Consider the following 21423-nt stretch of genomic DNA (forward strand, 5'->3'; position numbering starts at 1 on the left):
CCACTCAAACCACTATGTGTACTGGCTTTTGTGGACAGGCAGTCATAGAATCATAGAACTGGAAGAGAACTCAAGGGCTATCCAGTCCAACCCCCTGCCAAGAAACTAGAAAATCACATTCAAAGCAGTCAGGTATCAATCTCAAACCTTTCATCTAGATCAGTAGTTTCCAACCTTTTATTGACGAGGAACACTTGACCAGGGACCACTTGACTACTTTGACCAGGGACCATTTTGACCAGGGACCACTCTCCAACAAAAGGGTTACAAATAAGTTTTTGGTCAACTTTAGATTCAGTTTGGGGTGCTGATTCAGAACATTGCATTGGATAGACCACATCAGCTCTAATTTCTGATACAGAACATATGCTATGGTCAGCGACAGGGAAGGAGTAGCAGGCAGCACAAAAGGAGCGGAAATAAAATAAAGAGGAAGGAGGCTCATGGACTGGATTTTGTCCTCGCGGCCCACCAGTGGTCCACGGCCTTCAGGTTAAGAACCACTGGTCTAGATTCTGTATGCTTTCTTGCACTACCTCTCATGTTTTGAATTAAACTTTTTGTTCTGCTTTTGATAATAATTGAGGGAATCAATTGGGGATTTTGCCCCCAAATGTGGCTTTTGAAATTCCTGTAGGCATTATCCACCTACTTCCATATTTTTCTCAGCTGGGAAGTCTCTATAAACTATCTTTTCTTTGCTTTCTCCTTCCTCTAGCAAACAGAAGGAATTGTTATTCTCGGGACATTTTAATTCTGCATCCAAATTCTTGTTTATATGGTATCCATGGTGCCATATAACTACTAATCCTGTCATCCTCAGCCAGCACAGTTCACAGTCTAAGATTCTGTCCACTTTTTGGCCCTCGCTTCCCTCCCGTTCCTCTATTGTTTCCTGAATTTTAAATGGCACACTAGAAGAGGGAAAGTGTGCCATTTAAAATTCAGGAAACAATAGAGGAACGGGAGGGAAGGGAGGGCCAAAAAGTGGACAGAATCTTAGGCTGTGAACTGTCCTGGCTGAGGATGATAGGATTAGTAGTTCCGTATCATCTGGAGGCCTAGGTTTGGAAGCCACTCGTGCAAGGCACAGGGACTGTAGGGGTGTGCAAAAGTGAGGTGCAAGGTGAAGGAAGGAAAAACTGTCATACAGGTATTCTGGGAAGTAGTGGCAAGCATTCAGAGCATTAACTTTGCCTCATGGTGGAGCCAGTTCTGCATGGAAGTCTCTCTGGCAGCTCCCACTCCAGTGTCCTGATCAGCACAGAGAGAGAAAAGAAGCAGCCATGATTCCCAATTGTTCCCATCTTTTTCCCTCCTTCTTCCCCCACACCCCAGAGGAGTTTGGATTTTTATACAGCTCTAGAGGTTTAACCCATTGTACCACTGAGGGCTCTTCTTTGAGGGGTGAGCTGGCAGATCTAGGGACAACAGGGGGTCAAGAGACCTTAGATACAAGGCATGTGGATATCTGATTTTAAAATGTCCTATAACCTTTCCTCAAACTCAGAACATAAGGGCTGTTAGGTTGCAATTCCTTTATCCCCAGTCTACATGTGGATAATCAAAAGTGATTATTTTTGCGTGTGAGGAGTGACATGAGAAACTGCAAGTCGCTTCTGGTGTGAGAGAACTGGGCATCTGCAAGGATGTTGTCCAGGGGACGCCCAGATGTTTTAACATTCTTGTGGGAGGCTTCTCTCATGTCCCCGCATGGGGAGCTGGAGCTGACAGAGGGAGCTCATCCATGCTCTCCCCAGATTCGAACCTCTGATCTGTCGGTCTTCAGTCCTGTCAGCACAAAAGTTTAACCCATTGCGCCACCAGGGGCTCCATCAAAAGTGATGGGAATTGTCATTCCATTTTTGGAGACCCAAATTAGGTAAAAATTAAGGCACACTGACCACTGTGTAAATATATATGTGCTGGTAATAAAGTTTTGTATTCTCTCTTTCTCTGTATGAGTGTGTATACACTCTCTCTCTCTCTCTCTCTCTCTATATATATATATATATATATAGGGCCCCCTGTGGCGCAGTGGGTTAAAGCGCTGAGCTGCTGAGCTTGTTGACCGAAAGGTCACAGGTTCGAATCCGGGGAGCGGTGTGAGCTTCTGCTGTCAGCCCCAGCTTCTGCCAACTTAGCAGTTCGAAAACATGCAAATGTGAGTAGATCAATAGGTACCGCTCCGGTGGGACGGTAACGGCGCTCCATGCAGTCATGCCAGCCATATGACCTTGGAGGTGTCTACAGACCACGCCGGCTGTTCAGCTTAGAAATGGAGATGAGCATCACACCCAGAGTCGGACATGACTGGACTTCATGTCAGGGGGAAACTTTTACATATGTGTGTGTGTGTGTGTGTGTGTGTGTATACACACACACACACACACATAATATATATAGGCCCTCTGGGTCCAAAGATTCTCTGTCCATGGATTCAATGCCCCTTTGAAGGCAACCCTAAGGCTGATGTGCTCCTCGATGAAAATGAGTTCAACACCCCTGACTTACCCACTTTCATCATTTAACTGGAAATGGGAAAACAACAAAAAAAACTTCAGCCATCCCTTTCCTTTGAAATGGGAAAACAACAAAAACCTTCAGCCATACCCTTTCATCCTCAACCTTTGAAACATCTCTCCCACAGTGAAGCAAAGGGTGGCCAGTTTCAGGAAACCCCTTGGTCATAACCATGAAGGAACTCGCACTACAAAGAGCTCTATTTAGCAATCCAAGGCCACTGCTACAAAGTAGAGGAGCCCACAAGTGTTGTTGAGGCTTGGCTTTATTAGCATGGCATACGCCAGTTTCCGAATGCTTCCTAGAAATAAATTTGACATCCGCTCATGGGCTCTGAATATTAATTGAACAGTGGTTTTCTTTCAAACTTAGCAACACTTTGGGCTTTGAGGAAACTGGAAACAATTGCCTGTAAAAACTTATCCCGGAATTGTGGTTTCTTTAGAAGCTCCTTTTGCAAATTGGGGCTGGAGGAAGCGGGGTTTTACTGAGCTGTTTCTTTGGGCTAGTAAGGTCATTACGGCCTTGTGACTGAGGCCACTATTAGCCAAGGTCAAAGAATGTCCTTCTTTTGCATTTCACTCCCCAAAAGCCAACTTTGTGGATAGAAACCCTCTTTCTGGTCTTCCAGCAAAACTTGGGGCATGAAAAAGGAATCCCTAGAGATTCTTGGAATACAGCTATAGTCTTGCCTCTTGTTGTTTTTCTCAGCAGCTTTGCACAAAAAAAAAGGACTATTGAACCAATTCAAGCGCTCTCTGGTTCCCAGGTACCCGTAATGAGGAAACTAATTTCCATGTTCAATTTGGGAGAGCAAGCTGGACGGGGGACTTTTTGTAGTTGCTGGAAAGCTGCCTGACCTCTGGAAAGTTTTCAGCCACCTCCTCCTTGCCTTTTCGGATAGAAACCACTCTTTCGCTGCTAGCCAAGAGAGCCCCGATGCCAGCTTACATTCATCTTGTGAACCAGCAGGGGGAATCACTGGCACCAAACCAGCGGCAGGACATTTCTCAAATTAGAGCTCACTCCGACACCCACAGCCCTGCAATGTGTCTGCAGTTTTCACAGAGCTTGTTGGCGATACAGTTATAAGTAACATGGCCACTGTGATTGGAAGAGAAAGAGGTGAATGAATATGTAAGAAAAGGACATTTATAAAGTACCACAACAACATAGTGTTTGGGCGTAATGAGTAGTATTTTCTAGCTGCCTTTTCAAAAAAGTGATGAAGACAGTCTGGGGATCTGTGAAATGACAGGCAGCTACAGCAGGGTATGCCCATGCATCCCCATAATGCTCAGTGCTCGGCCTTTTCAAATCCTCCCCTTATGATATTTTCAAGTCATTTGTGGTTGAATCCATAGATGCATAATCCATAAATATAAATTTATGTATTTATTTATTTTTAAAAAGGTAAAGGTTTTCCCCTGACATTAAGTCCAGCCGTGTCTGACTCTGGGAGTTGGTGCTCATTTCCATTTCGAAGTCGACGAGCCAGCATTGTCCATAGACTCCTCCAAGGTCATGACTGCATTGAGTGCTGTTACCTTCCTGCTCGTGCATTACCTATTGATCTACTCACATCTGCATGTTTTCAAACTGCTAGGTTGGAAGAAGCTGGAAACTCACGCCGCTCCCTGGATTAAAAACTGCTTCGGTCAACAAGTTTAACCCACCGGGGGGGGGGGGGGGGGGGGTGTCCCACTTCATTTATTTATTTATTTGTTTGTTTGTTTAATGTATTTATTTACCACTCTTCTCAACCCTGGGAGGACTACAACATACTAGTGGCAAAATTCAAAGCCAGACATACATGTAAAAATTAAAAATATCTCAACAATAATTTTTTTTCATGTCAGCCCCCCATGGGTTATACTCTTGTGCCGGCAGGACTGCTGACCGACAGATCAGCCATTCGAATCCGGGAAGAGCAGCTTGAGCTACCTCTGTCAGCTCCAGTTCCCTTTATAGGAAGGATGGTAAAACATCAAAAACATCTGGGCGTCCCCTGGGCAATGTCCTTGCAGATGGCCTATTCTCTCACACCAGAAGCGACAACAATAACATATTCCCAGAATAACATATAACTATGTGTTAAAATAAATTAAGACCATTAAACATAACACATACACAACATTTAGATATAGCATTAAAACATCCTAGTATAAACTTTAAAATCACATGATCAAAATCATAAACCGTAGCCATTCCAAGTTGTCAATTGCACATGTTCCCCAATTAGTCTTAAACTGCATTATTTTACTGGCCAAAGGCTTGGTCCCACAACCATGTCTTTCTGAAAACCAAGATGGAGCGCACTGATCTTATCTCAGTGGGGAGAGAGTTTCACAGCTGAGGAACCACCACTGAGAAGACCCTGTCTCTCCCCACCACACTTGCAAAGGAGGTGGGACCAAGAGCAGAGCCTCTCCACAGAAGATCTTAACCTCCATGATGGTTCATAGAGGGAGATAGATTCAGACAAGCAGAGCCGGAACAGTTTAGGGCTTTATAGGCTAAAGCCAGCACTTTGACTTGTGCTCAGTAGCAAACTGACAGCCAGTTGAGCTGACGCAACAGGGGGAATTGTATGTTCCCTGTACACCGCTCCGGTGAGAAATCTGGCTGCCGCTCAGGGACACTTGAAGCTTCCAAACAGTCTTCAAAGGCAACCCCATGTAGAGCGCATTGCAGTAGTCTATTCTCCATGTAACAAGAGCATGGACCACCATGTCCAAGTCTGACTTCACAAGCTACAGGCGTAACTGGCTGGCGCACAAGTTTTAATTGTGCAAAAGCTCCCCTGGTCACCATTGAAACCTGGGAACCTGTAACCCCAACCAGCACAGACTGTAACCCTATACCCAGTTCATCCTTGCGACTGACCAGAAGTGTCTATGTCAATTTCAATTTCTTCGCCCTCATCCAGACTAAAAAAGCTAACCTTTTTACAGAACCATGATTCTTTACCTTTGTCCGCAGTTTCATCTGGAGTTATTTGCATGTTGCTGTTCTCCTGTTCATGCTGTAAAAACTATTCTGATTTTCAACCCAAATGGGCAACCAGCTTGGTGATGATGTCACTTCATATGTTTACTTTTGCTCACCTCTGGGATGCTCCAGGAGACTTAAAAACTTCTCCCCTTCCTTAAGCTTAAGTGGCTGAGGGGGGAAAAGGAAGGGGCCTGAGGCTGTTAGGAATTGTGGGAGTTGGAGTCCAAAAAATCTGGAGGGACCAAGTCCAAAACATTTAGAGGGGCCAAGTTTGCCCGTGCCAGGTTTAAACTGTATTTTGAAAATCCTCATAAATAAGGAATTGAGAACCCATCCCCTTAGCCACTGAGCCCGCTCTCCTTTCCCACCTCTGCTCCTTTTCTCAGCCTCTCCCAGTTTTCTCTGGGGTGAAGCTGCATTCTGGGCCCAGGCCTGGCAGCCAATGAATGGACCACACTGTTTGGGAATGAATGCTCTGAGCTGTGACAGACAGGCACTTGCTCTCAGTGAAAGCCCTGTCTTTACGCTGCTCCAAAGACATGGAACATACAAACACAGTTCTCCACTCCAGACCAAGATTGGGACAGGAAGAAAAGGCTACTTTTTTCCCAACCTTTCTTTTTAATGTGGCCCCCACTCTCCTCTCCTCTCCCCTCCGCCCCTCCCCTCCCTGTCCTTTAAATGAAGCTTGCAAGGGGACTCTGTACCAGGCTGAATGGGCTGCAGGCAAGGATTGGCTCCGGAGGAGAGGTACAAAGGGGATTAGTGTTTAAAAGTCATGAATGGATCAGAGCAAGGCAAGAAGTGTGTTTTTGGCTCCGTCTCCTAGTTACCAGTTTGGGATTTGGGTGGGAGAAAAAACTCTGCCCAAGTCTGGGAGCAGAGAAAATGTTTGTGTGACCGTGGCAGGCCAAAGAAAGTCCTCTGCTGTGAGATCAGTTTGTGTAATTTGGATCTCTCTTTTCTTTCCCTTGTGAGGGAATGGAAAGCCGGAAAAAAGGGCTTGAGTGAGTGCCTTTGCTATTTCGCTTGCATGTGTGGTGTTCTAAACGGAGATGGGACACCTTTGCGTTTATAGTGCAATCCTTTGTGACCTAGTTTTACCCACTCAACATATTTGACTGGGGTGCTTCTGTACAAAAGGCTTTTCCAGCTAGCCTTTTGTTATTTTTTGCTAGCTTGGATACCCAGCGTTGCCCAGGTTATTGGAAAAAGTCATTTTTTAAATTCTACAAAATGCATAAAGTCATGCCAGGTTAACCCCAAGAAACTCCATCAGTACTTAAAGTTTGTTATGTTGGTCAAGTTTGCTCTAGATATATCATCAGTGGGGTTTGGTGTGCTCTCTGGCTACTACAACTCCTACTATCGTGAGTCAGCCCCCTTAAACCCCTCCAGTAGGTTGAGTTAATCATAGGGGATCTGTGTGCCAAGTTTGGAACAGGTCTATCATCGGTGGAGGTCACAGTTTCTCTGGTTGTGGGTGAACTACAAATCCCAGAAAGGAAGGTCAGTTCCCCCTAAACCCCTGCAGTAATCAAGTTTCAGCATATCAGGTATGTGTGCCAAGTTTGGTCCAGATCCCTCAGTGTTTGGTTCAGATCCATTGATGTTTGGGTTCACAATGCTCTCTGGATGTAGGTGAACTACAAGTCCCCTAAATGAAGTTGTATTTTTCCCAAAGACCTCCAGTGGGTTTTTTTTTTGTTTTGGTTTTTTTGCTAGCCATGGGGGTTCTGTGTGCCAAGTGTGGTCCAATTCCATCTTTGGTGGAGTGCAGAATGCTAATTGATTGTAGGTTAACTATAAATCCCAGTACCTACAACTCCAAAATATCCAGGCCAATTTCCCGCAAAACCCAGCACCACCCCTCAGAGTAGGACACGACTTACTCTGTCAAGGGGAAACCTTTATCTATTTATTCCAAAGCAAGGGGGAACCTTTACCTATTTATTCCAAAGCAAATTGCTGTACTCTCCAATCGTCAAGTGTTCTTCCTCATTAAATAAGTTTGCCATCTTGATCACACTGTGATGTTGGTCGCCTTGGTAGATGATCTTCGCAGGGAACTGGACAGGGGGAGTGTGTCCCTGTTAGTTCTGCTGGACCTCTCAGCGGCTTTCGATACCGTCGATCACGGTATCCTTCTGGGTCGCCTCATGGATATGGGGCTCGGGGGCACCGCTTTACAGTGGCTCCGATCCTTCCTTGAGGGACGGACCCAGAAGGTGTTATTGGGTGACACCTGTTCGGCCCCACAACCGTTGTTGTGTGGAGTCCCACAGGGTTCAATTTTGTCCCCGATGTTATTTAACATCTATATGAAGCCGTTGGGAGAGATCATTCGGAGTTTCGGAATGAGATGTTATCTCTACGCAGATGATGTCCAAATCTGTCACTCCTTCCCACCTGTCACCAAGGAGGCTGTCCAGACCTTGAACCGGTGTTTAGCCGCTGTATCGGACTGAGAGCTAACAAATTGAAATTGAATCCAGACAAGACAGAGGTCCTACTGGTCAGTCGTAAGGCCGAACAGGGTATAGGGTTACAGCCTGTGTTAGATGGGGTTACACTCCCCCTGAAGACGCAGGTTCGCAGCTTGGGAGTGATCCTGGACTCATCGCTGAGCCTGGAACCCCAGGTCTCAGCGGTGGCCGGGAGAGCTTTCGCACAATTAAAACTTGTGCGCCAGCTGCGCCCGTACCTTGAGAAGCCAGATCTGGCCACGGTGGTCCACGCTCTTGTCACATCCCGGCTGGATTACTGCAACGCACTCTACGTGGGGTTGCCTTTGAAGACTGCTCGGAAACTACAATTAGTCCAGCGAGAAGCAGCCAGATTGCTCACTGGAGCGGCGTACAGGGAGCATACAACCCCCTGTTGCGTCAGCTCCACTGGCTGCCGATCCAATTCCAAGTACAATTCAAAGTGCTGGTTTTGACCTACAAAACCCTATACGGTTCCGGCCCAGTGTATTTGTCCGAACGGATCTCCCTCTACGTCCCACCTCGAAGCTTAAGATCTTCTGGGGAGGCCCTGCTCTCGACCCCGCCACTGTCACAAGTGAGGCTGGCGGGGACGAGGAGTAGGGCCTTCTCAGTGGTGGCCCCCCACCTGTGGAACTCACTCCCCGGGGAGATTAGATCGTCATCTTCCCTTTTGGCGTTTAGGAAAAAACTGAAGACCTGGATCTGGGATCAAGCCTTTGGTCATTCTGACAGCTAACTGAAGGATCTGATGTTAGACAAGGACAAATGGAATGGAATGGATATATGGACTCTGAACCCTGAGCATGAGACTGTTTTATTGTTTTTATTATGTACTGATGTTTTTAATTAATTGTTGAATTGTTTGTATTTGTATTGTTTGTGAATTGCCTTGGGCATCTAATTGTGCCCCCATTGTAAGCCGCCCTGAGTCCCCCTCGGGGTGAGAAGGGCGGGGTATAAGTAAATGAAATAAATAAATAAATAAATAAATAAATAAAATTGTTGGCTACACATGTCCTGACGTCTTGTGTGAAATGTTCAAAAGGATGCACAATGGTGTCACCAGGGTTGGTCTCAACCAGTGTGGGAACACACTTTGTCATATCCATGGACTTCCTCCCACAGCAGACCACATCACAATACTACAGATGAAATACCAGAAAAATGGAGAAAATTAGCTTCTCTAAAAACAATCAGCAACAAAAACAACAGTTCAAGCTTATAGCGCCTGCAGATGAAACAATGTAATTTGAAGCATGTCTATAAATGGGCCTGTGCATTGTTGTTGTTCATTCGTTCAGTCATCTCCGACTCTTCGTGACCTCATGGACCAGCCCACGCCAGAGCTCCCTGTCGGCCGTTACCACCCCCAGCTCCCTCAAGGTCAGTCCAGTCACTTCAAGGATGCCATCCATCCATCTTGCCCTTGGTCGGCCCCTCTTCCTTTTGCCTTCCACTTTCCCCAGCATCATTGTCTTCTCTAGGCTTTCCTGTCTCCTCATGATGTGGCCAAAGTACTTCAACCTGTGCATTAGAAGGTTGAAAAAGTAAATTTGCATAGAGATTTAGTTTGTAGGTATAGATTATATCTAACAATAGGGATATTTTCATTTAAAAATTCGCTGAAACATGGCATGCAAATTCTATAGACCAATGTTTCTCAACTTGGGGGTTGGGACCCCTGGGGGGGTCACAAGGGGGGGTGTCAGAGGGGTCTCCATCAGAAAACACAGTATTTTCTGTTGGTCATGGGAGTTCTGTGTGGGAAGTTTGGCCCAATTGTATCGTCAGTGGGGTTCAGAATGTTCTTTGATTGTAGGTGAACTATAAATCCCAGCAACTACAACTCCCAAATGTCAAGGCCTATTTTTCCCCAAACTCCACCAGTGTTCACACTTGGGCATATGGCATATTGGTGCCAAGTTTGGTCCAGATCCATCATTGTTTGAGTCCACAATGCTCTCTGGATGTAGGTGAACTACGACTCCAAAACTCAAGATTAATGCCCACCAAACCCTTCCAGTATTTTCTGTTGGTCATGGGAGTTCTGTGTGCCAAGTTTGGTTCAATTCCATCATTTGTGGAGTTCAGAATGCTCTTTGATTGTAAGTTAACTATAAATCCCAGCAAGTACAACTCCCAAATGACAAAATCAATCCCCCCAAACCCCACCAGTATTCAGATGTTGGCGTATTGGGTATTTGTGCCAAATTTGGTCCAGTGAATGACAATACATCCTGCATATCAGATACTTACGTTATGATTCATAACAGTAGCAAAATTACAGTTATGAAGTAGCAACGAAAATAATGTTATGGTTGGGGGTCACCATAACATGAGGAACTATTTTAAGGGGTCATGGCTTTAGGTAGGTTGAGAACCACTGCTATAGACAGTAATTTTTGGGGATCCATCTCACCTGACATATTCTTTTCTAAAAATCATTGTCATCTGGCAGACAGTACAGGGTGACAAAGATAAGAACAAACAGACTGAGAGATAGCTTTTATCCTAGAGCTGTGGTTATGTTGAATTACATTAGTTTGTATTGATGTCGCAATAGTGCAATGACAATAAAGCTATTCTGTTTTGCTGCCACCCCTTTGATGGTGTCACACAGTGAGTTTTGCACACCCTCTACCCCACTAGTGATTGTTACTAGGTATGCAGTGGTTGGATCTCCTGAAATCTAATGCAATAAATGTGCTATCTGGAAGCAGCTGAGGGTCTTCTTCAGAATTAATCAACATATTCTGCCTGGGTCTTGTTTGAATAATTCATTTTCCTCCCACGTTTTCAGCAGAGATGGGTCGTATGCCGTGAAACTGTTATATTTCCTGCCTTCATGGAATTCTTTTTTCCCCGCATATGGTTGTGTCTCCTGGGAAAACTCTGAATTTTGAAAAAGACTCTAGAAAACCATGAATGATGTGTGCAAGGTGATGAACTTCTGAATTCGGTAAAGCTAAACTCCTGCCCCCCTGGTGGCGCACTGGGTAAAACTGCTTAACTGTTGACCTTGCTAACCAAAAGGTTGGCGGTTCGAATCTGGGGAGCAGGGTGAGCTGTCACTGTTAGCCCCAGCTTCTGCCAACCTAGCAGTTCAAAAACGTGCACATTTGAGTAGATCAATAGGTACCGCTTCTATAGTGATATAAATGTTTCCGGCCCAGCTTCTATCTGAATGTATCTCTCCCTATGAACTTTCCAGGAAGGTGAGATTGTCTGAGGAGGCCCTGCTCTTGATCTCTTCTGCTTCACAGGCACATCTGGCGGGGACGAGAGACTGGGCCTTCTCTGTGGTGGCCTCTCAGCTGTGGAACTCCCTGCCTAGGGATATTAGATCGGCCTCCTCCCTCCTGACCTTTCAAAAAAGAGTGAAAACCTGGCTCTTTGAGCAAGTGTTTGGAACTTCAGCATGACCAGATAAACTCAATTTGGAATATGAACTAGGAACGGCTATATTATTTATTGCTTTTATGGTTTTTAAAGCAATGTCCAGTCTCGATAAAATAGTAAAGAGTAGAGACATCAGACTGGCAACAAAGATCCGTCTAGTCAAAGCCATGGTATTCCCTGTAGTCACCTACGGATGTGAGAGCTGGACCTTAGGGAAGGCTGAGCGAAGGAAGATCGATGCTTTTGAGCTGTGGTGTTGGAGGAAAGTGCTGAGAGTGCCTTGGACTGCGAGAAGATCCAACCAGTCCATCCTCCAGGAAATAAAGCCCGACTGCTCACTGGAGGGAAGGATACTAGAGACAAAGTTGAAGTACTTTGGCCACATCATGAGGAGACAGCAAAGCCTAGAGAAGACAATGATGCTGGGGAAAATGGAAGGAAAAAGGAAGAGGGGCCGACCAAGGGCAAGATGGATGGATGGCATCCTTGAAATGACTGGACTGACCTTGAAGGAGCTGGGGGTGGTGACGGCCGACAGGGAGCTCTGGCGTGGACTGGTCCATGAGGTCACGAAGAGTCGGAGACGACTGAACGAATGAACAACAACAATGGTTTTTAAATGTATTACGATGTGATTTTTGTTGTTGTTGCTTTTAACTGATGTATATATTTTTATAATATGGCATCTAATTGTGCTGAGTTGCCTTTGGGCTGATATGGGTGGGATAAAAGTGACATAAATAAATAAATAAAGTTAACAGCACTCCATGCAGTCATGCTGGCCACATGACCTTGGAGGTGTCTACGGACAATGCTGGCTCTTTGGCTTAGAAATGGAGATGAGCACCACCCCCCAGAGTTGGACCTAGACTTAACCCTTACCTGTACCTTTTTAAACTCCTGTCATGGGGCAGGCAGTCTTGAAGTGTCGCAAAGAAAGCATGTATGGAACGGTGGGACTTGATCCACTGGCAATCCCAATACAAGCAGACCATGAGTTACAAACATCCGACTTACAAATGACTCCTAGTTAAGAACAAGTCTGAGATAACAGGAAGTGAGAAGAAACTACTCCTCGGGAGGGAGATTCACCCCTGTAAGAGTTATCATGAGGAAAATGTGTCTCCACTGAAGCTTTATCACCTTGTTTCCACAACAAGCCAATTTTTCCAAAACCCAATTATCACAGGGGCAGAAGGTGAGGGGAAAGCTTCTGAACAGGGGCATAGACAGCAAAAATAAATAAAGAAATAAAACAAAATACCGCAAGGGGTTTTAACCCTTCCCTATGCTATCCAAAGCTTTAAAAAACGATATTTTTGGCCAGAGGTACACTTTAAAATGTACCTGTTCCAACTTACATACAAATTCAAGTTAAGAACAAACTTACAGAACCTAGCAGAGCACATGATGAACCAACCTGGACACAGCATATTATTTGAGAACACAGAAATGCTGGACCATTCTAACAACCTTCCTATCAGACCACACAGAGAAGCCATTGAACTCCACAAGTATGTGAGCAATTTCAACAGAAAGGAGGAAACCATGAAAATGAACAAAATCTGTCTGCCAGTATTAAAAAAAAACTCTCTAAAATCAGGACAGTAAATAAAGAACAGCACTCAAGAACAGGGGAATTCCAGACAGGAAACAATCAGGGCCAGCTAACACCTCCCCAACAAAGGATTCTCCCAGGTAGCAATCAGCCAGGCTTTGAAGCTGCAAGGCTATTCAGTGCTAATCAAGGTGGCCAGTTGCAACATTCACACCTGCCTCGAGCAGACAAGAGGTCTTTTTCTCATCCTAGACATTTCAGGGTTGCCTAATTTCCAACTGACCTCACAACCTCTGAGGATGATTTCCATAGATGTGGGTGAAATGTCAGGAGAGAATGCTTCTAGAACATGGCCATACAGCCCAGAAAATTCACATCAACCCAGAACCTATCTTGTTTGTAAGATAGGTTCTTGGGGACTTCTACTCTTTTGACCAGTAGTTATCTGGTAGTCACATTTTCTTACCCTGAATTTCTCCTCTCAGTAAAATATTATGTCACCACAGTCTTGATCTGGAAAAAAATGAAACTGAATATTCTCAAGTAACTTTACTTCATAAAATGTGCATTATATAGCAATGTAGATGGGGCCTTAGTCATTAACAGCCTTGGGTTGTATGTCAAATTATAGAAAAGTGTGTGATTGATAGATGAGCAAATTTCATGATCTTTATTGCTTGTGGAACAGAAGACTAAAACGTAGCATGGCACACAGGGATATTTGTGCGTCTTAAACACTTTGAAAATGGCAACATGTCTTGTTGAAACAAGATGGTCCTGGAAAATATACAGTCTCCTATTGAAACGTTATTCCAAACCTTGTTTTAGGACAGAAATAAGGGCCCATTGTTTATCATTGGGGATGAACTGAAACTGACTGCCAAGAGGGTGATGAATTTTCCAATCCTTGCGGCCTTGGAATCAAGGCTGGGTGTTTCAGGCAAACTCAGTGCAATGGCTTTGATGGAGTAATGACTGTTGGAAATAACACATCTCTCACATAATGTCAAAAGTCAGGCTCAAAAAAATTAAAAAGATATGAAATGACACCAAGAGCAGGCAAACATTTTGAGTTTCATAATATTAGAACCAATGTAGTGTAGTAGTGTGAGCATTATTTTATTTATTTATTTACAATATTTATATTCTGCCCTTCTCAGGGCGGATCACAATGCACATATACATGGCAAACATTTAATGTCATAGACACACAACATATATAGACAGACACACAGAGGCTATTTAACTTTTCAGCTTTTTCAGGTTATGCTTTGAATTTCGGCCACCAGGGGAGCTGTCACTTCATCATCCACTTGTGACACCAATGGAGTACTTCCTCATTCTTTTGCACACTGCTGGAGAGTTTTATGGTGTCATAAATTAGTTACATTAGCCTCCCCGCATAAGTGTTACCTAAATTTCCTGCTTGATAGATGCAACTGTCTTTTGGGCTGCAAAGGTCAACAGCAAGCTAGACAAATGGTCGGGAGCTTACTCTGACCCAGGCTGGCTTCGAACTCATGACCTTTCTGTCAGTCGTGATTTTAATGCAGCGGACTCCCAACCAGCTGTGCCATAACCCGGGCTGTGCCACAACCCAGCATTAGAGACCATGATTTAAATCTCTGCTCAGGCCACAAAAATTCCACATTAACAGCAATGGCTCATTACAACGGAACCGTGGGAGCTGTAGCTTTGCAAGTTCTTTAGGCTTCTAAAGTGTTGGGTTTTCAGCAAACTTCAAATAGGTGGTGTCAAGCTGCATTAATTCTATACTGCAGATGCATCTGGAGCAACCTTGCACAAATCACACTTTCTTCAGCCCCAGAAGAAAGCAAAAACAAAGCTCCCCTAAACAAATCTTGCCAAGAAATCATTGTGATAGGTTTGCCTTGGGGTTGCCATAAATCGGAAAAGATTTGAAGACACATATTTATTTATTTATGAAAGAAAGTACCACTACTGAGAAATAGCAAGAGGCATTCCACACAGGCGCTAGGTTTTTGCAATGGAAATTCTGGGAAGTGTCAGAGCAAGGCTAGGACCATAGGCCTCTGTTTCGGTGACGTCAAGTCATGGGTCTAAGGCAACTTCATAGAGTTTTCTCAGACAAGGAGTGCTCAGAAGAGGTTCTGCCAGCTTTTTCCTCTGAAGAAACTTTTTCCTCTGAAGAAACGTTTTCCTCCACTTAGGCAGAAAAAATGAAATGCAAAGATACAGAATGGGGGACGTGTGGCTCGAGAGCAGTACGTGTGAAAAAGATCTTGGAGTCCTTGTGGACAACAAGTTAAACATGAGCCAACAATGTGATGAGGCAGCAAAAAAGCCAATGGGATTTTGGCCTGCATCAATAGGAGCATAGTGTCTAGATCCAGGGAATTCATGCTCCCCCTCTATTCTGCCTTGGTTAGACCACACCTGGAATACTGTGTCCAGTTCTGGGCACCACAATTGAAGGGAGATGTTGACAAGCTGGAATGTGTCCAGAGGAGGGTAACTAAAATGATCAAAGGTCTGGAGAACAAGCCCTATGAGGAGCGGCTTAAAGAGCTGGGCATGTTTAGCTTGCAGAAAAGAAGGCTGAGAGGAGACATGATGAGGGACATGTATCAAAATGTGAGGGGAAGTAATAGGAAGGAGGGAGCAAGCAGGAGCCCCTGGAAGAACAGTGAGTTAAATGGCTGAGCTGCTAAACTTGCTGACTGAAAGGTCGCCTGTGGCACAGTGGGTTAAACTGCTGAGCTGCTGAGCTTGCTGACCGAAAGATCACCGGTTCAAATCCAGGGAGCAGAGTGAGCTCCTGCTGTTAGCCCCAGCTTCTGCCAACCTAGCAGTTTGAAAACATGCAAATGTGAGTAGATCAATAGGTACAGCTCTGGCAGGAAGGTAACGATGCTCCATGTAATCATGCCACCTACATGACCTTAAAAGTGTCTAACGAACAATGGCTTAGACATGGAGATGAGCACCAACCCCTAGAGTTGGACATGACTGGATTTAATGTCAGGGGAAACCTTTACCTTAAAGGTACAGGAGCCTTTGTCAGTTTCAAATCCGGCAACTCTGCATTTTTTGCTGGCTCATTATTAAACCCAAAAGTCACGGCACATATCCGGTGACCTCCCAGTTCCTTGAATCTGATCCCACTCACACCAGTCACCTGCTGGAGGTAGGAGTGGGAATTGGCTTTATTGGCTTCTCAGCAACCTGCATTGAGGACTTTAATTAAGATTTCTCTCTGCAGCCAGAAGATCTCATGTTAAATTTTTACCTTGAGTTCTAGGTCCATATCTGCCAAGGCCAAGGGAGTTGCCTTTGATCTTTATCCTTTTTGGAGGTGCCAAGTTTACATGTCTGTATCAGCCAAGAGGAGGAAAGGCAGTAGGGAGAAAGAGACCTCATGCTTTGTTTCCATTGTGGATGGGAGGCAAAGGGGCTGGAAAAGGGGAGGGGGGCCTTGGCCCTCAATGTATTCCTTCAGGTCTCATGGTAACAGCTGCTGCTTAAATACAGCCTCAGGGGGTGGAAGAGCCCGAGGGCGAGAGGCAGAAAATGCAAGGGGCAGAAGGGACCACAGAGATTTAATGCTTGCTAATGATTAAAATGGTTCCATAGAAGAAGTGTCCACACGCAAGTGACAATATTGTGATGGCTGCCTCTTTCTGCCAAGAAGCTAGTGGGCTCTTCTCAGTCTGTGGCGATGGATAATTTCTAGTCCTGTTTTGTGCATAATGCTTACAGGAGTCAGCAGAAAATGTCCACAGATGGAAATGGAGGTGTTGTGGGTATTTCTTAGCTTTCTTCCCTGTGTCTGGTTTAAAGGAGTGCAGCAGGGCATGGCTCCTGGGAGTCGGCATTGGCCTTTTGTCTGTCATCAGCTCTGAAATGCCTGCAAGCATTTTTGAAAATATCCTTGCTCAGATTTACCCTTGACATGCAGTGAGGTCTGGAAAGAAGTGCCACAGGGATGCCCAACAGCCCGCACTATTCAACATTTTAATGCACGGAAAGGGAATGCTCACCAAATTATCAGATGACAGAATGTCAGGAGGGGAGCAATCACTCTAAAAAGACTGGATCCAAATGTAGGGTGGATATTGACAGCTTGGAATACTGAGCTGAAATTAAGTAGAGGAAACGCAAGAATCAAATGTAAACTTTTTCATTTAATAAGCACAGAGAAAGCTTGAGAACAAGATGAGGGAGGTGTAGACTGGCATGTAAAAGAGATCTGGAAATGTGTTTGTTGTACAGTCAGCGCTTGGTATTCACTGAGGTTTGGTTCCCTGATCCCACCTGAATATCAAAAGCCACGGATGTTCAAGTCCTATTATATACAACATATAAAATGGCAAAAATAAGGATTGTTTTTTTAATTTCTTTGACGGGAGGGTATATATAAACTGCTAGCTGCAGAAAACTGTTGATTGGAAGGTAGGCAGTTCGAAACCATGGGTTGGGGTGAGCTCCCACTGTTAGCCCTAGCTTCTGCCAACCGAGCAGTTCGAAAACATGTAATGTGAGTAGATCAATAGGTACTGCCTCGGTGATAAGGTAGTTTCCAGCCAGCCAGGTGAGTTTATGACAGTGGTTCCCAATCTGTGGTCTATAGACCAACAGCATTCCACAAGAACAAAAATATGGTCCACAGCCTCACCATTACTACGATGTGACAATGAGAGCAACTGGTCTTGCAAAATCCTCTTATAGTGCCGAGGCAGCGGGGATGTAGGGAGGGGAGAGGCTGACTACCCACGAAATATTACTACTACCACATCAGCTCTAGATTATTAAATATGGTTTTCTGTGGGCGAGCAGCTGGCAACTACTGGATGGCATATGTTCTGTATCAGAAACTAGAGCTGATGTGGTCTATCCAATGCAATTTTCTGAATCAGCACCCCAAATAACCAAACCAAATCTAAAGTTGACTAAAAATGATTTGTAAATGTTTTGGTACTAATGTTGGAGAGTAATCCCTGGTCATAAAAAAAGTTGGGAACCCCTGGTCTACAGAGAATGGGCTCCTTTGTATGGAAAAATGGAACAAGAGCACCTCCCCATGGCCAGAGTTGAGCATCACTTGCAGACGCTTGTTTGTGTATTGTGTCATTGTTCACGGTATAAAAAGCATTGAATGTGTATACTGTAATCCACTCTGAGTCCCCTCGGAGAGATAGAGCAGAATATAATATAAATAAAGTGTATTATAATATTTTCAACCCATGGATGGTTCAACCCATGGATACAAAATCTGACTGTGCCATATAATTATATGACTGTGCCATATAATTATGATATATGGCAATCTGCTACACTCATTACTGTTATGGTTCCATCTACGAAATTTTGGAATTTGTAGTTTACTGAAGTATTCTTGATCCGCATGTTCTCCCACAGTGAGGACATCAGTTTCCAGATGGAAGGCGGTCCCGGTCAGGGTTGGCTTGATGTGCCATCCTCTTGGCACGTTTCTCCCTTTCACCCTCCATTCGTGCCTCTTTGAATTCTGCAGCACTGCTGGTCACAGCTGACCTCCAGTTAGAGTGCTCAAGGACCAGGGCTTCCCAGTTCTCGGTGTCTATGGCACAATTTTTGAGGTTGGCTTTAAGCCCATCTTTAAATAACTTCCTGTCCACCAATATTCCATTTCCCATTCTTGAGTTTGGAGTAGAGTAATTACTTTGGGAGACGGTGATCGGGCATTCCAACAACATGGTCAGTCCAGTGGAGTTGAAGGCAGAGCAGCATCGCTTCAATGTTGATGGTCTTTGCTTCTTCCAGCATGCTGACATTTGTCCACCTGTCTTCCCAAGAGATTTGCAGGATTTTTCGGAGGCAGCGCTGGGAATTGTTGATGGACTAGGACACGGAACAATGGCTTCAAACTACAAGAAAGAAGATTCCATCTGAACATTAGGAAGAACTTCCTGACTGTGAGAGCCGTTCAACAGTGGAACTCTCTGCCCCAGAGTGTGGTGGAGGCTCCTTCTTTGGAAACTTTTAAACAGAGGCTGGATGGCCATCTGTCAGGGGTGATTTTAATGCAATATTCCTGCTTCTTGGCAGGGGGTTGGACTGGATGGCCCATGAGGTGTCTTCCAACTCTAGGATTCTATGATTCTAGGAGTTGCGTATGATGTCTGTAAACAGTTCACGTTTGACGTTGTCCCCTGGGCAACATCCTTGTAGATGGCCAATTCTCCCACACCAGAAGTGACTTGCAGTTTCTCAAGTTGCTCCTAACATGAAAAAAAGCCCAAGCGAGTGGTGGGATATGGAAGTTGGCAGTTATGCTATTAATGTGGACAGAAAAAAAAATGTGTAAATGATGCTCTTTATGCATCAATGTGGCAAAGGTGTAATGGAGAGGATTAACAATCTCTATCTTTACGAGATTGGCTACATTGGATTTCAAAGGAAATAATGCAGCATGAAGAAGTGACATGATAAAGCCCTAAAAACTAAAAAAATAATTAATCCCAGAATTCTTTAGAACTGAGCCATTTACTATAATTGATGTCTTTAATTTGTGAAATCACAGCAATTAAAATATTAATACAGAATCCTGGGATGTGCCGTTTAGAGATGAGTGTTTAAAATTCCCATCTAGAGAGCTCTTACGCCTTATCAAGCCTCCTCCCCAGGATTCCACCGGATATAGACACAGCAGTTAAAGTGGAATCACAGGCTATAACTGTGTAATTTTTAAGGTCCCCAGTTGTCTTATTGGATCTCAAGCTGAATATTAGGTAGCAATGTATAAAATAAAGGAAAAAAATCTTACTGTGTTTGGTTTGCTTTTTTGTTTAGAGTACCAGTATTATACATTGCTCTTCAACCTGAAATGCTCACAAAAGCAACTTACTATTAGCTGGATGGATCAGTCTCTGTCATGGGTTTATAGTCTAATGACAAAACCAGTTTGCTGTAATGGTTTGAGAAATCTTAATCAACGGAAACTCCTGGGAATAAAAGACTTCTGTGATGTATGTGAGTGTGCATTTGTTGTATGCCTTCAGATAATTTCCAACTATTAATCCCTATGGGAAGAAAGGCAGGATAGAAATGGTAATTATTTATCGTATCAGAAGCGAAACGATGAGACAGTTGTAATCTATATATATATAAATGTGCATAATGAGTACCTTAAAAACAAAAGAACCAGTGAACGAAATCACACCAAATTTGGCAACAAACGTCTCGCTACACAAGGAGTGACCATCATTCAAAAAATTATGATTTTGTCATTTAGGAGTTGTACTTGCTGGGATTTATAGTTCACCTACAATCAAAGAGCACTCTGAACTCCATCAACGATGGAATTGAATCAAATTGGCATACAGAACTCCCTTGACCAACAGAAAACACTGGAAGGGTTTGGTGGGCATTGACCTTGAGTTTGGGAGTTGTAGTTCACCTACATCCAGAGAGCACTGTGGACTCAAACAATGATGGATCTGGACCAAACTTGGCACAAGCACTCAATACAGCCAAATATGAGCACAGATGGAGTTTGGGGAAAATAGACCTTGACAGTTGGGAGTTGTTGTCACTGGGATTTATAGTTCACCTAGAATCAAAGAGCACTCTGAACCCCATCAGTGACAGAATTGGGGCAAACTTCCCACACAGAACCCCCATGACCAACAGAAAATACTTAAGGCCATCCAATCCAACTCCATTCATCAGGGCAAGAAAACGTAATCAAAGTCCTCCTGACAAAGAGCCATCCAGCCATAGATATAGATAGATATGATTCACACACACACAAATATAGTATCATAGATTTGAAAGGGACCCCTAAAGAAGGACAATGATATGTTGCCTGTTCCAGAGTAGGCAAATCAGACACTCTATCAACAACTGACAAAGAAACAGCAAGAAATATTGTTTACCCACAAGCATCAAGAAATTACATATATTAGAAACCAACACTTTCTCATTACTTTATTTTCCATATCAACAGACTGGGCCACAGCAATGCATGGCAGGGGACAACTAGTGTATTTTAAAAACATAACGTTTTAAAAACTTAGCATTGTACTAAATGTCCTTTGACCAGTAGCTGGCCACTTGGAATGCCTTTGGTGTTGCTATAAGAAGGTCCTCCATTGTGCATGTGGCAGGGCTCAGGTTGCATTGTAATAGGTGGTCAGTGGTTTACTCTTCTCCACACTCACATGTGGCCCCATTTCTTATGGTTGGCTCTGCATCTTGTGGTGCCAGAGTGCAGTCTGTTCAGTACCTTCTAAGTCGCCCAGTCTTCTGTGTGCCCAGGGGAGAGTCTCTCATTCGGTATCAGCCACTGATTGAGGTTCCGAGTTTTAGCCTGCCACTTTTGGACTCTCGCTTGCTGAGGTGTTCCTGCGCGTATCTCTGTAGATCTTAGAAAACTATTTCTTGATTTAAGGCATTGGTGTGCTGGCTGATATCCGAACAAGGGATGGGCCAGAGATG

At 44.3% G+C, this 21423-nt stretch overlaps 1 protein-coding gene across 1 annotated transcript in view; it reads left to right on the plus strand.

Moving 5' to 3' along the window:
- Positions 1-6229: 6229 nt before the first annotated feature.
- The window catches only part of PLXNB1 (plexin B1), a 248373-nt gene continuing 233179 nt past the window's right edge, over positions 6230-21423 (plus strand). Inside the window, exon 1 of the mRNA XM_060766551.2 lies at positions 6230-6267. The gene's annotated coding sequence lies outside the window, so the exon portion shown is untranslated. The remainder of the gene's footprint in view (positions 6268-21423) is intronic.

This window comes from Anolis sagrei, chromosome 2, assembly GCF_037176765.1.
Source record: "Anolis sagrei isolate rAnoSag1 chromosome 2, rAnoSag1.mat, whole genome shotgun sequence".
NCBI lineage: Eukaryota > Metazoa > Chordata > Lepidosauria > Squamata > Dactyloidae > Anolis > Anolis sagrei.